At 42.6% G+C, this 16,663-nt stretch overlaps 1 protein-coding gene across 3 annotated transcripts in view; it reads left to right on the top strand.

The window, feature by feature from the left end:
• Positions 1-421: 421 nt before the first annotated feature.
• Trpc4 (transient receptor potential cation channel subfamily C member 4) overlaps positions 422-16,663 on the top strand; it is a 157,085-nt gene continuing 140,843 nt past the window's right edge. The window contains exon 1 of one of the 3 annotated variants that reach the window (XM_075950694.1): positions 422-1,187. The gene's annotated coding sequence lies outside the window, so the exon portion shown is untranslated. The remainder of the gene's footprint in view (positions 1,188-16,663) is intronic. The other 2 variants (XM_075950696.1, XM_075950697.1) reach the window with 2 other exon arrangements.

Genomic DNA, 16,663 nt, shown 5'->3' on the forward strand with positions numbered 1-16,663 from the left:
CCAATCAAAGGTCGGTCCCTAAGTGTGGTAAACTACAGGTAATTTCCCAACTCTTTACTTTGATCTTATTTTTGTGTGTGAACACTACACAGACTGACCAAAACATAACCCGTATCTTGAGATCTCCAGGTAGAAGTTAGATAGGCTAAGTTCAGGGACTCATGCACCCGCACCAGACACCTGCAGCCACTGGGACCTCCAGGTCCCAAGCTGCTACATGATTTGGGATTAAATGTCTGGAAAACGTGCTGAGTGCCTGTGCCAGCTGTTTAGAGAGAGCGGGGTAGGAGTGGATGGGACGCTGTGGTTTATCATTTATTTATCGGCACTGTCTGGATTGTTGACACAGTAGTGGCAAGCCACATCCCTGCACTAACTAGCAAGGGAAGTGTGACACCTTGAGGACAGGAAAGGGGGTGCCAGAAGCTCAGGGCAGCGACCAGAGTTGCAGGGGCTGGGTAGGGGGTTGATGAATAATTTGCTCCACCGGTTGACCCGCGGCATGGGTATTTGTTTACTACGGTGGGAACAGAGCTTTCCAGATTTGGGTCTGGTTGCTAAGTGAAGTTCTGCACCCCTGCGGGGCACCACCTAAACCCAAACTCGTGTCTGCCAGGCATACAAGACCTAGGGGTCTGTCCTGGCCACCGATTTAGCTGAGTGACCGAGGGAATGCGGCCGGTCACCCTGCCCACTGGCTGACCTAGAGCGATGCTCCCGGAGTGGCGCGTCGCGGTGTGTGGGTCCTTGCCACCCGCTCTTGGAGAGGTGCGTGGGATGCACATCCGCGGCAGTCGGGCCGACCCAGGGTGGGTGGGGGCGGTCCTTCAGGCTGCTCTGTGGCCCCCTTGGGAATGCAACTTTGTCTGGGTGGGGGTGGGGGGCAGAGCATCAGAGCCGGGCGGATGAGGCTGTAGTCTTGGGCACCCCGCCTCCTCCCGGGCCGCCCCTCCCCCGCGCCCCTGCTCTGGCTCTCCAGCATCCTCACTCCGCCCAGTTCCGTGCCAGCTGCGTGGGCTCCGGCTTCGTGCGGGTTTTTTTCCCCTTGGAATGCTCCAAAACTCGGCAGCGACTACGAAAAACCCCATCGGAACTGACCGGCTGCGCTAGCACGGGGCGCAACACTGGTGCCGCGCGCCAGCCGAGCCCACCTCTGTCACTTCAGCCACCGGATTGCAACTTTGCAGGTAAGAGAGGGTGCAGTCTCCGCGCTCCAGACATTGGCCACGCAACTGGGATACCAGTTAAGTTTCCCAAGCCTCCTGGGAAGCAGGCTCCCTCCTGGGAGGCGGGCATCCCTTAGGGGTTACAGTCACTAGGGTGCAGCAGCTTGGTTGCTTTTTAAGGTTCGGGGAAAGGTTTTTGCGAAGCTTTCTTTTGGGTGATCCGGGTTGAGGGGGAGTTTGGGGGCGCTCCCAGGTTCTCTCTGCATCGCGTTGTAAGGCAGGAGTGGGTGAGGGCGAGGAGCGAACCCCTGGTGTGACTTACATGGTAAACAAAGGATCAGCCTCTCCGCCCCGCGGTGCTAGGGAGCTTGGTGCTTGTGTTCTACCTTCCAAGCGTTAGGAGAGGATTGAAATGGCAGGGTCCTTGGGCACATACGGTGAACCCTTGGGCTCTCCAGCAGGCACCGAGACAGAGGGCAGGAAGGGAGTACAGCAATTGCTGTTCTGTGGGTCCATTCCCCTCTGCGTCATTTTCCTTCTGTCAGGCAGCAAAAGCACTTTTTACGCATGTGGTTGGACCAGGTTTGGTGGTTCCTAGTTCTCCTGGCAACCGAGACTCCAACTGAGCCAGGGACCCTGCTTGCCACCTGAGTAGATTGCTTGGCTCCAGGGCGCAACTTGTTGTTTCCAGCTGCGAACTCAGCTGCCTTTTGTGACTCAGGGGTGGGGTGGGGGGAAGGGTTGGAGAGAGCTGGTCCGAGGGACCGAAAACCTCGTCACTGTGTCCAGTGTTCTCCTGCCACTGTGGCTTGTCCCTGTAGACACGGTTTCTCAGGGGAACACTACCAGTTAAATTCCGCTGCTATAAAATGCTAGCGAGTTACTTATGGAGCAAGCGACCAAGCCAAAGGAATGGAAACAGGGAAGAGAAGCCTGCGCTGTACCTTTAAAATGAAATTTAGAACAGACTTGTAAAACTGAGATAAAATAAACCACCGAGGCTCATAGAATTGCTGGCTTTTCTATTGTAGTTATCACAACGCAAAGCTCCTAAACATTCTTTAAGGAGAATAAAAGATTTAGCAGAGGATTTTCTTTTAAAGACTCAGACACAGAGAGTAGGAGTTGGTGGCTATGTTAACCGTGTTACGATTTGCTATTTAAAGTTATATTTGTGACGCCTACTTCTGTTCCTCTGGACAGTAAACCAGGAAACATCAAGTATTTAAGAGAGATAGCATAGTAAGACATAAGCGTAATTCTGTCCGAAATTCAGAATTAGGATCAAAATTGGGTTTGACGTGGCTGAAGTGAATGAAGCTCTCCACGATCTCTGCTAATAGTGCGGTTGTTTACTGAGATCAGTCAGTCCAAGAGGGCAAGGTAAATGGGCATTTACCAAAGGATTTGTGGATATCTTCGACTAATAAAGGGTAGGACAAGTAAGGAGAGAATGCACTGGTATGGTTTCCAGGTACAACTGTAGTGTGCAGCTCTACCTTCCCTGAACGTTGATGGAATCTCTAGTCTGCCTGGCCGGAGGAAGGATAGACTTATGCCAAGAAAGGCAAAGAGTCAGGAAACACACAGGTTGCCAGCGAGAGGGATACATCCGAGTTTCTCAGTGGATGTATTATGATGAGAACATGCACACGTGTGAATTTTGAGAAGTTTATCAGCTAGATCTGGAAAGGAACATGCACATTTTATCCGAGCATCAGCTGTTTAGGCTGGCCAGAAAGCAAACACCTCTTTAGCCAAACCTGTCAAGTATGGATGGCCTTTGTGAAAATCTCCGATCTTAAGAAATGACGTACATTTTAGCTTTCCTCTTTATAGCCATTCTCAAAGATACGGGAGGAACTAGATTTACAATCTTACATTGTTTATTCGTGTGTTGCATTTGTTTCTAGAAGGCCAAGATCGAACTGTGTAAGCTGGCTCTTTTCATTATCAAAATAGTAACAGGCCAAATAGCTTTCCGCAGAATAGGGTCTGAGTCGGTTCATACTTTATGGAGATTGGAAATCCCAGAAGCTGTCTGCTTACCCCTTCTGTTTAGTGAATCTTGTTTAGTGTATATACTTCAAACTCAGAGAACCACATCCATCCAAAGAGCTAAAAGCCTAGCTGGTCCAACACTCTCATCCAGAGGACAGAGCACAGTCAGCTCTCAGCAGCAACTCACGGCTTATAGACTACTGTGTCATCTCAGGCTATGATGGATGTAAAAGGCAGAGGGACTGTTTGTCAGCTCTCAATGACCATGTACCATACATGATACGTGCATGAAGTGCATGGCATTAAAACTTTACTTGAAATAATCACCCTTAAACATCACTGTTCCTGAACCGAAGGTGACAAGCAGAAACTATACACAGTCATTGTATTTTTGGTACAATCATTATTTTTTATGACACAAAATAGTAAACATTTCTGATCGTCCAGGACAATATTATCGACTTACTTTATTTTAAACCCATCAGTGTCTGGAGAGCTATAGTCCCTTTAAGAGTCTCTGCTTGCTGACTCTCTGAATTAAAATCAAATCTCGGTGTTTTTGGAAGCACTCTATTTTTAATTCCCACACATTTAATCTCCAGAATGGCTTGTGTCATTATTCAACAAATTAACATCCTATTTATCGACTGAAGATTAAAATGAGGTCCCTTTTCTACATAGTGAATATACTAGGGCCAAGATAAACACAGGCATACATATGTTCAATAATAAACTTTTAAACAACAATGCTCAGGGAAATCAGATTTGTAATTGAAGGTGGACATATAAGAATGCCAGAGCAGTCACCAGGACCACAATGTAGGGCTGAATTTTCTTTTTGGAAACATCACATATATACTTTTTTTTTTTTTAACAAACTGGGTGAACGGGGAGTAACAGACTGCTACATTTCCTCCTAAAATCATCAACGCCAGTTAGGAGATCAGATTCCAGCATACATCTTGCCTTCCTCAATCGTGGCGTTGTCTGGGCTAATTAGAAACTGGCGTCACTGACTTATTGAATGCCCGTCAAATACCACGAGCTTTTATCAACATGACTCTCATGAACACTGAAGTTGAGACAACCCACAGTGAAAACGCTGGCTGTGCCCTGCCCATTCCCTCCCACCAATAAGCATCCACTTTAACCCAACTGTGCTTGGATGTTTTATCTCCATCTTGTCGTAGCGATGGCTTTGTTGTCCTCCCGAACTTTTCTGTTTCTCACTTTTCCTAACACACAGCTTCGGCATTTCAGGAGAGCTGAGGATTTTTTTTTTTTTAAGCAGAGACAGACACAGCATAGCTGTGCTTTCTAAATGAACACCAATCCAGACCTGATCGTGGAGAGCTTTCATACAACAGCCATGGCAACAACAAAATACCCGAGGGACAGAGAAAGACATTTAGGAAGAAAGTCATCTGGGAAACTGAAAGGGAAAGATACTTTTATTGAAAATATGTTAACTCGAAGTGGTCTCATTCCATGAACTATTTGGCAAATGCATTGAAGTATTTAAACCTTTTAAACGTCCCTGTGGATGTGTCTGAGTTCAGCTTAGGTAGGATAGGAAGGATGGCAGTCCAACTACTTGATCAATGACTGTTGTCAAATGTTATATAGTATTCCTCCCAGCATTAGTTTGTGCACAACACAACAGTGTCTCCAATGATAGCTCCTAAGATTTGACAGAGTATACACGGGCATAGTCTTATGCTCCAAACTGGAATCAATAGAAATTAATTTAGACTCTAATATAAAAATATGCTTTTATCTAGCACAAAGCATTCTCTCTGAGAAATAATAAGTGCAGTATAATTCATGATAGATATTAATTAAACACTGTCTGTAGTCTGCTCTTATCTTTTCAAAATATGTTGACGAAGTTACCCTAACTTCTTTGAACCAGTAGCAGGCAAAGTTGGCTTTTACTGAAGGCAGAGGACAGGAGAGACAAAGAAGGGAGGGGCCGATATTTCTGGGCACCAACCTGTGCCAGTCACTCATTATCATTTCTTCTGCTTGGCCTTTGAAGTGCGATCATGGTTCAGCGATTTGGAAAAGGTGAACTGATCGAACACCACAGTTTAACTCTATGGTGAATCAGTGTGTTGGAAAAAAAAAAACCCTTATGAATACCTGCCTGTCTGTCATCTAAGCACTTGGGAGGCTGAGGCAGGAGGGTCTTGAGTTCAAGAGCAGCCTGGGCTGCAGAGGGCTAGCTGGTGGAAAACAAAACAACCCAAATAAAATAAAAAACCCAAAGGAAATAAACAACAACAAAACATCCCTGAAAAATAAAGAATTACGTTCTTATTTCCTAAAAGCGAATTCTATTTTTCCAACTATTTATTTCTTTTAAGTTTCCAAATACTGTAAGATGGGAATAAGATGTCTGTTCCTTTCATGGGGACAGAATTAGAAACAACAGCCTTGAAACAGCAGGAGCTGAGCTGCTGGGCTCACACAGGCTGCCCTGTTGCCCTTCTGGGCTGGACACTGACCACGAGACTTTGCACATGTAATCCTTACACTCCGGCCCAGCCACAGACCTCACCCAGGCACCCTGCTTCTAGTTGTATTCCTCAGTCTACAGGCAATACACATGAAGAAGAACTTGTCCTTAACGAATAAAATTCAAGATTACACATTTTCCATTAAGAAGCCATGAGACAAGAGCTCCTTACATTCAAACCTCACCACATCTATAGCTATCGATAACACCCCCTTGTGGAAAAACTGTCAAGGTGAGGCATGTTAGATTTATATTCCCTTTGTCGGTGTTATGTAAAGTGTTAAGACAAGTGGCTTCATCTTCATTATTTTTGAAATTTTAACTAATTATTTCATGACCCGTGGTAAGACATTTTAGTACCTATGACGTGGTTGTTTTTAAGTGGATACATGCATTCGAAATGTAAACATTATATACAGAATCTATTGACATTGCCCTGAAAAATAACATGGTTGAATGTATATAATATTACCATGACACTTAACTATGAACTACTACCCCCCCACACACACACACATTTATTGCCTGTTTGTAAATGGACAATTGGGTAGGCCAATGGGTGGCTCCTGGGTTCCTGGATTTTCAGGCAGAGTTCCCCATGCCTGGAATACCTTTTTCCCTTTTGTTCCCTGGCAGACTTGTCTCCCATCACTAAAGCCTTGTTTACGCCCAGAGCCCTTCTCACCTTCTCTGGGAAGTTTTGTCCCCATGTCTCAATGTATAAACACAGGCACAGCTTGTTAGATCTGCCTTGCAGGTGCGTAAAGGCCTGTCTTTGGGGCTAGACAGTAAACACCTTTAAAAGTGAAAATGATGTTTACAACCCTGTGAGTCTGCCACAGAATAGGGTTTCTATAGATATTCTGCTTTTGCAGTTGAGCAGAGTTCATTTTTCACATTTTCCTAATGTCATACCTGTGACAGATGACTTGGAGCATGCTTATTTCATAAAGCCCACTTATAATAATATTCCCCTTATATACACGTGTGGCGAATGCCACACAGTTTCTTACATTAACACATAGTCTTCCAGTTGTCATTCAACAGATCTGACACTCAGTCTCCTATTGTTGCGGAGAGGCCACCATCACGGGACTCCTATAGCCCATCAGTAGCCGCTTTGATTTAAAAGCTGCCACGCTGGCATTCCGAACGTTTTCAGTCCACTGTGCTCTGAAGGGAGAAGTCAGACGTGAGAGAGCCCAGACACAGCTCTTTCCCAGGAACGCATACTGAACCAAAAGAAGCCCTAGCCTCCGTCCGTGATTATATTTAGCAAATTAAGTTGAAAGTTCATGACCAAATTTGACAGACCATGATGATCCATTGTAGGTGGCATGAGTTTTGTTTTGCTTTTGGTCTTTTTTACTGTGTATCACTGAACTTTGGAAACTACAAATCAAAGGTTATTTCCTTCAGAGGTTAGGCTGCTCAACATTCATTTATTTTGATGAGTCAAATAAATCAGTATGTAGGGATTGATTTTTGTCTTTTCTCTGTTGCTCTACTGAACCTCTTTCTTTTAAAGCATTTATCTTTAGTAACTGGTCACGATACCAGTATGAATTCTCAAACATACAACGGAAAGATGAGGCAAGAGGCTTAGTGTTTGCACGGCAGCCACAGGGGGAAGAACTCATTGTGGCTTACCTATTGTTGCCACGGTGAGCATCCTACCAGGCAAAAGCATTGTTCATGCTGAAGAGAAGAGATGATACCCCAAGGACCATCCTGAAAGGCACACATTGAATGCTTTGCTGCGGCCGTAGTAGTTAGACAAGCACATCAGGGCCGTGCTGAATTTCACCTCTCACCCAATACATACAGAAATGTATACACGTATGCACATACTGTATATTAATACATTTGTGTGTGCATACACATGTATGTATATTGTTAAATAAGTAATGTTGGTGAGATAGGCTCTGCAGATCAAGGCTTGTCATCAAGCTGATGACCTCAGTTATCTCCCTGGGACCCACATGGTAGGAGGAGAGAGCCGACTCCAGTAGCTACCCTCTGGCTTCTACATACGTGTCGTGGTGCGTGTGCTAAGAAACACACATAAACGCACACAATAAATTTATTGAATAAAATCTTAAAAAGCATATACTGAATGGATTTTTTTAAGTAATGAAGAATAGGAGCCTGCTTATACTTTGCCAGAATTTTTTTCCTCTGTGATTTATACAGCATGATCAGAGTGTCACCTGTAAGGAAGGCTCTGGGGACCTCTAAAATTAAGGAGAGGGAACACTTACAGCTCGACCTCTCTGTCTGCGCTGCGTAAAATGGAAATGTTGGCAGAGAGGAAGGGCTTATTTGTTTATCAGGTTCATTTTAACCTCACAGCTTAAGGTTTTGATTTGCAGTGCGCTGGCGCTTGGAGAAGCGAGCTGCGTTTTCAGTTAGCACTCTGGCACGCTCCTGGAACAAAGTGAGCCAGCAAATGATTTTGCCCTTTCAGGAATAAAAGACGCTATAATGAAAAGGCATTTCATTATGACGGTGCTTATGATAAATATCTTTCCGTCGTGTGAAAACATCAATAGCATCAGCCTGAAAAGGAAGAGCCACCTTGCTTTCTGCTCGGACTTTGCAGTGAACCAAACACTAAGCCAGAACTTAAAACGTCATTGGATAAAACACTCAAGTGCTTTCCTCCTGGGTTTTGCATTGCTGTGGTTGAAAATTTTGCACAATTAAATGTAGAAATTTGCTCCCTTTTGGGTTAACGGCCATCATTACCCACAAAATACAGAAGACTCATTGCAAATTATAGTGTCTTAGTCTCTGATTAAAAATATATATATAAGCCAGGCAGTGTTGGCACACGCCTTTAATCCCAGCACTCGGGAGGCAGAGGCAGGCTGATCTCTGTGAGTTTGAGGCCAGCCTGGTCTACAAGAGCTAGTTCCAGGACAGAAACCAAAAACTACGGAGAAAGCCAGTCTCGAAAATTCAGTACACACACACACACACACACACACACACACATATATATCTGCAAAGAAAATGTGCAACCCATTGAGAAAAACCTAAACAAATTGAGTGTTTGAAATGATCCATTATTGGTTGTGATGGCTTCATTTCTTCCTTCTCAACGCCCATTGCTCCCTGCTTTATCTGGCCTTGCTGGGGGTTCAAGTGTTCTCTTTTGTTTATCTTTTAGTATATTCTGGAAATGAACTTTCTGGTTTTGATTGTTGACTTTTTAAAATCTTTTCTCTCATGTTTAAAGTTCTTTCAATCTGCGAGAATGTCATGGATTGGAAACTCATTTCTTTTTCATACTTTATGGAATTCTTAATTCAGTCATTTCTGTTGAGAAGCCAGCTGTAAATTTTGAATTATCTATTTTTAGTTATTTTTATCTTTACTTTGTTGTTTTAAATGTTTTCTGTTAGTGTTTTACTTAGTATTTTTTTGTTGTTGTTGTTTTTTGAGGCAGGGTCCCACTATGTAGTTCCGACTGTGGGTCCCACTATGTAGTTCCGACTGTTTGGGAACTCATTATGTCGGTCAGGATGGCCTCCAACTCACAGAGAGGGATCTGCTTGCCTCTGCTTCCCAAAAGCTGGAAGTAAAGGCTTGGACCACCATACCCAGCCTAATTTTATTTAGTTTTTTAAAAAGGTTTTATGCCTGTGAGTGTTTGCTACCTGTATATCTGAGCACCACGTGCATGTAGTACCCTCAGAGGCCAGAAGAGGGCACCAGATGCCCCTGGAACTGGAATTACAAACAGTTGTAAGCAATCCATCATGTAGGTGCTGGAACTGAACCCAGGTCTCTGCAAGAACAGCTGAGCATTCTCTCCAGCTCCCAACATTTTATTTCTATTATAAAATAATATGCTTTGTATTTCTCATTCATAGAACACTTTATAGCGTGATTTGATGTGTTTCAGTGTATTTTAAAACTCAGGGCTATTATGTCTTCGTATGTAATTTTGTATCATTATTTCTTTCTCCATTAAAGTAACAAAATGTTGATGTCCAGACTTTTGTACTCCACGACAAGTTACTAATATTCTTTAATTCTTCTTTTTAATCTGCGAGAATGTCATTGATTGGAAACTCATTTCTTTTTCACACTTTTACGGAATCCAATTCATACTTAATTCAGTCATTTCTGTTGAGAAGCCAGCTATAATTTTGAATTATATATTCTTAGTTGTTTTCTAACCATTTCAGCTCTTTCTTTCTCTGAGCATTTTTATAGCCCTGTTTTCCCAAACGACATTTCCCTCACACTCTGTTGGACCTTCTGTTAATCAAGTTTTGTGTGTCTTTCAGGTCATTGCTGAGGTTTTATTTCAAGGTTTTCTTTTGTTTACTCATACTTTGCAGCCTTCATGAGTTTCCCCTTACCTTTTATGACTATTCATCAGCCTCGGCTGTACTTTCAAATGAATATGGACACCTCCAGTAACAAAGTTATATAGATATATTTTCAAGGGATGCTTCTTTCTTTTTAATTTTAAGATCAACGAATATGGTAGGGCACTGGAGAGATGACTCAGTAGTTAAGAACACTTGCTGCTCTTCTAGAGGACTTAGGTTCAGTTCCCAGAACCCATATGGAGGTTCACAACCATCTGGACCTCCCGTTCCAGGGGATTCAGTGCCCTCTTTTGGCTTCCTGGAACACTGCATGCACACAGTACACAGGCACACTGTGCTGGCATGTTATACGTCAACTTGATACAAACTATAGTCCATTTTGAAAGAGGGCACTCCAGTTGAGAAAATTCCCCCACTTGCCTAGCTTGTGGGCAAGCCTAGGGTGCGTTTTTCTTGATTGATGATAGATGTGGGAAGCTTAACTTACTGCAGGTGAAATTGATCACCAACTGCTCTACTAACTCTTTTCAGCTTTCTGCCCTTCTTCTTTTGCTGAAAATCTTAAAAATTTAAGTAAGTGTTTTAAGCCAAACCTCCCGAACACAGCACTCCCTCCTGTTTATTTAGCATCTCACAGAGACATGGTGGATTCTTGAAGAAGATCCTTCTCTCTGGGAGGCTTTCCTCCTTCTAAGATGTTAGAATTAAAAGTCCTGCCTAAGTCGGAAACTAGCCCTGCCTTTAGCTAAGTTGTTTTTCATCATGTTTTCAGGAAAAATTATTTCACCACCCCAGCACAGTCAGAAGCATGAACTGGGCAGTGGTGGTGCACACCTTTAATCCCAGAACTTGGAAGGCAGAGGCAAGTGGATCTCAAATAAGTTTGAGAGAGGGTTTCTCTGTAACTTTGAAGACTATTCTGGAACTAGCTCTTGTAGACCAGGCTGGCCTTGAATTTACAGAAATCCATCTACCTCTGCCTCCCGAGTGCTGGGATTGAAGCCATTCACCACCATCACTGGCAAAACATTAAGTTAAGATGGCTAAAACATATTCAAATGAAAAATAATAATTTGTAATCTAGCCGGGCGGTGGTGGCGCACGCCTTTAATCCCAGCACTTGGGAGGCAGAGGCAGGAGGATCTCTGTGAGTTCGAGGCCAGCCTGGTCTACAAAGGGAGTTCCAGGACAGGCTCCAAAGCTACAGAGAAACCCTGTCTCGAAAAACCAAAAAAAAAAATAATTTGTAATCTAACCCATAGAGATGACTATGACAACAACATAGATAATTTTAGGATCATTAATCTGTCGTTTTAGTTTAATTGCCACTGAAAGGAATGTCCTGTATAAAAAGTCACAAACTCTTTGACATTGATAACTGAACAACCATTTGTACCCATTTTGAATTAAATAAGTTCCAAGTGAATCCCTATTAACCTAGCACAAATCAGTTCTAAGTTTTAAGTAATAGCTCTCTCTTTTGGAAATAAAACATACCATTGATTGGACAAAAAGTAGAGGTAATATGAAAACAGTAATAATTGAATCTCTTTGTCATTGAGTTGAGATGTGAGAGGCCTGTTACCTAGTGAGTGAGCTTCACTGGAAATAAGTACAAAAGCATGGGAATATGCTAGGAATCGCTACTCTTCGAGGTATGATGGTTAAAGCTTGATGCAATGTATTTCCTCAAAGCGTTTCTACAGATAGACCAAACACTGTATTGAAGGCAGACGAAAAGATACTCTACAAACCTCCCTATCAGCCACCCATCCTGTTTGTACCAACAATATCATTATTAATATCTATACTATGTATATGCAATATGACGTGAATGAATAAGATCCTGTTTATACTGTGTGTAATGTGGATTGTCATTGACATGTTTGTTCATTGGCTGACGGTTTTAAATATAAAGTATAGTTACAATCTGTAATAAGAGATATAATAACATGTAACTGGGGACACTGTCTTCCTAAAACACACTTTACTATGATTGCATTTTGCACTGCATGGCCTCAGCTCAAAGTGATACAGCTAGAGTTAGGGTGGGAGTCTTAATATTCTAGACCTGGGTATACTAAGGGCTACCCCTCTCCCTTCTGATTTAATATATGTCAAGTTCAATGAAACTCTTCTAGATGGCCCATGTGGAGTTAGATCTTAGACTCATCGCTAGTTGATCATGTCTATAATGTTCCTAACTTACCATCAGCCCATAACGTGGGGTCTTGATTGAGAATGATCCCTAACCATTCAGAACCATGGGTACCACCACGATAAACCTTGGAGAACCCGGCATAGATACAAGGCTTCCTTTCCAGAGGGAAACCCTGGCCATCCACTCAGATGGCCATCAGAATGGCCAAACCTTGGCCATCCATCCCAGCTGTGTGCAGCAATTGCTGATTGACCTGGACTTCCAAGTCATTCTTCAGTGACTGGTTCTTGAGAGAGCAAAAGAGGACTAGCGATGAGAAAGTGAAGGAGCTAAGAAAGATTGGGATCAGGAGATCTTGCACAAGCTGATGGCTCGTGCAAAGAAGTCTATTAAGAACTACAGCGTCTTATATGCAGTTTTCAGAGTCAGCAGAAAGCTCATCTGTAAAGGGATGAAGTCAGCACTAAGCTAATCAAACAATATTGTGCCAAAAAGAATAATAGGTTATCTCCAGTGCCTCACAGATCAAGCATACAGTGGCATTGGGACTAATAATTCCAATCTCTTTGGTGGGGAAAATGTCTGGTTCCTCTGAGCTGAAAATGGAGCTTCTTAGAAGCCTTGACCCCAACCTCAGACTGAACCTTGACAAGTCTGCCCCTGGGCAAGGACACAGAACTAGCCTTCTCTTTGTCCTCTCCTCAGGGCCTCTGAGAGAGCTGTGGATCGGTCTTGTCCTCAACAGAGCATTGTTCAGTAGTATTCCATGGTGTGGGCAAACCGGCTTCCGTCACAGTTGTGATGTAACATGGGCAAGTCGGAAGTCACATCAATCAGAAGACTTAGCTCTTGTGCCTCTCTGGTAACAGTGGCACACAAAGCTTCCAGGGGATTTACAAGTTTTATCTAGGTCCCAGCAATGGTCTGTGGTGACATCTCAGCCACCTTCCTGATATATTTGGAGGGAGATAAGCGTATTTCCCAGGAGATGGTGGGGTGCCTTCTATGAACTAGGAAGTTCACCTTAGCAGATGCTTTTCACCTCAGCCTTCAGAACTTCCCAGCCTCCATTACAGATACATAAGAAACAGGAGGAATGAATTATGTCACTTTCAAACCATCTACTCCGCGTTATATCAATACTCATCTCTTTATCTCTTTTCATTTTCAGATGTTTTAAACTTGATTCACATAAGGTTTGCTTTCTCATTTAAATTTCGCCTGGGCACCACTTCCAACAGTGAAAAATAACCAATCAGTTTTCCACGCTTATATGTGTATTTTTTTTTTAGTTAGTGATTATCGTATGAGAAAAATCATATAATATGTATTATTTTGAGGCTTGTTTTCTCAACATGGTGCCTGTGAGAGTCACCTCAGGGCATCACAGGTATTGAAGATTGGTGTCTATTTTATGACCGGTATAGGTGGACCAGCTAATATTTAACCACTCACCCACTGAAAGACATTGGCTTTGGCTTCCCTCCAGGTCTTTTTTCCCCCTCCTCTCACCAATAAAGTTGGTGTAACCATCTGTGTTGGGGAGTATCTTCATTTATCTGGGCTACCTGCCCAGTGTGTAAATGTTGACTCATCATGTTTGTGTCTTTAATAAAGTGACATTTCTCTGAGTGTCTCTCCTCTTCAGAGACCACCATCCATGCCTGAAGGATCTGGGATTCCCAGCTCTTTCCATAGCCTTGGGCATTTTCAATTATATTTAGTTTCAAACATTCAACCAGTGCTCCTTCAGTGTCGTATTAATGTGCATTTCTTTAAAGGCTAATGATGCTAAACGCCTTTCTATCAACCTCCTTCCCATATGGATCCTGTCTTCAGCTCAGTGTCTACTTTTGTCTTTTGTCGATTCCCTAAAGTTTTTTTTATATTCCATGTACTAATTGTCTATCAGATACCATCTGGCGAATATTTTCAAGTATGCAGATTGCCATTTCTCATCTTAAGACCCTAGGAAATGTATTAGTTTTGATGAAATCCAACTTATCATTTCTCCACATATATTATCTTCTTTTTCTTTCTATTTTTTCTTTCCCTCTTTTCTTCAGTTCTTGGGATTGACCTTTAAACCTTGGATACATTTTTCCCTCTTTTCTGTAGTTCTTGGGATTGACCTTTAAACCTTGGATACATTAGGTGAGGCAAATGCTCTACCACTGAGATACATTTACTTCTGTTGACATAAGCGTTCTCATGAATTTTATATATATATATACATATACATATACATACACACACACGCACACACATATTTCACTTTACAGTGTACATTTGCTATACATTCATACATACATCCTTATAGTACTAGGTACTGTGTATGTTTACTATATACATGTATACACACACACATTGTCGTACCAGGTACCTGACAGTAATGATGAAGAAGCAGGATTGAATAATTGATGGCTTTCTTCTAGAAACAGCCTGTATTTTATTCAGTTTTTATCATCTCGGAGTTTCCACTGACATATTCCATCCACAGAGTTTCAGAAGAAAACGCAAACATCAAAATACATGAAGATACATTTTATTTTCTAGTGGTATAAATTCTGTGTAAGGTAAAATGAATGTCTGAAAAAAAATCATCATTTAGACCTAACTAATAAAAGTATCGTATTTTGGACCCAAACATAACCACTTTGTAGTAAATTTTCTTGGGAGGATGAGAGATGGTGTTTGGTAGAGTTTGATGGTTAGCGACATCTGAGCAACGTGGTGGTGCTTTTACACGCCTCAGTGGTTACTCATCACTGTTAATTTAGAAGGCTGCCATGGTTCTGGGTGTGTCTGGGAGGAAGTTTCCAGGAGGGATTCACGGAGGAAGGAAGACCCATCCTGAATGGAGGTGCTATCGCTCCACAGGCTGGGATTCCAGACTACATTAAAAGAGCCTAATAACCACTAGCTCTCTGCTTCTTGATTCTCTGAGATGCGAGGAGTCCCAGGTGTATGCTCACCCATATGTCCTGTCACCGGGACCTCTGCAGTGCCTGCCCACGGTGAGGGACAACGCACTCCATGCATGTGGTCCACAGACATACGTGCGGAGAAAACACCCATACACATAAACTATAAATAAATATTAAGAGAAATTTTAAAGAAGTTCTGTTAGGGAGGGACACAAGAGGGTAGGGGAAGAGGAATCAGAATGCATTATATACACATATGAAATTGTCATAGAATGAACCTAACCAAAAAAATAAAAAAAATCTATCAAAGCTAAACAAAAGCATTTCTTTAAAAAATATATTTATTGCTTTCTTCCTCTTCCTTTCAGAGACTTTAATTAAAAATATATTTGGGTGATTGGCTGTGTCCCCTAACTCACTAGAGGATTTTTATTTTAAAATTATTTTTATCTATGCTGATTTGTGTAATTTCTTTTAAAATACTTATTTATAAATGTGTGTGTGCACATGTGTGCCTGTACTGGTACCCACGGGGACCAGAGCCATTGGGCTCCCTGGAGCGGGAGCTGCAGGTAGTTACGAGCGACCTGATGTAGGCGCTGGGTGGTGGGTATGGACTTGGGCCCCCTGGAAGACTGTGCATCTTAACCACTGAGCGATCTCTTCTGCTTCCTGATTGGCATAGATTCTGTTACTCTGTATTTAGATAATTTCTTTAAGCTCTCATTTGCCAGAAATTCCAGTATATGTTGCTTCTCACATACGTATTTTCCATGCCCAGGATTTTGGTTCCATCCTTTCTGAAGTCTTCTATGATTCTGCTCACCTCTTCATTCATTTCCACTGTCTGCAATAAAGCTGTAGCAATTTTGATATCTTTTGGTTATTTCCGATTTTGATTAGATGATAATCATTGTAGATTTTATTTTCTTGGATGCTCCACGTTTTTATGCCCTTGTAAGTAATTTTGAATTTCGTTCTACAATGTACTTAAATTACAAAGAGCAAACTGGGCCTTGCTGGGTCTTGATTTTGATTTGATTTGACCCACACTTGAGGGCAAGGGCTAACTACATGCCACTACCGACTGCGCCAGCATCTTTGCAATGGATTATTGGGTTTTCCATCCTTGCAAGAAGGAGCACACACCATCCCTGGCCCTGTGAGAATGCTGAATACTGCTCCTTCAAATACTCTCAGACAGTTCCACCCCTGGCCTCGGATAATTCCTCATAATCCTGGTTTGGTTATCTCTACCCTGGTGGGAACTGTCCTGGACAGCAAGGGCTGGGCCCCCTTTCCTTCTGCATGTCCCCCTCCCTCCTGGTGCCGTAGCCTGTGACCCCCAAACTATTTCTTGTTCTCCCCAAATTCCCACTCATATTCTCACTAAGAGAGTCTGCCAACCGTATGAAGAGATGGTGCTTAATTTTTGTTACTATGGACTTTTAATGAGATCCCATTTGAGCTATGAACGGAGCAAGAGAAAATCTAGGTGGTGTGTGCTGTGTCTCCGCTTCCTTGAGATAGAGTTACTTTTCCTG

The sequence above is a fragment of the Microtus pennsylvanicus genome, chromosome 16 (genome assembly GCF_037038515.1).
Source record: "Microtus pennsylvanicus isolate mMicPen1 chromosome 16, mMicPen1.hap1, whole genome shotgun sequence".
Lineage (NCBI taxonomy): Eukaryota > Metazoa > Chordata > Mammalia > Rodentia > Cricetidae > Microtus > Microtus pennsylvanicus.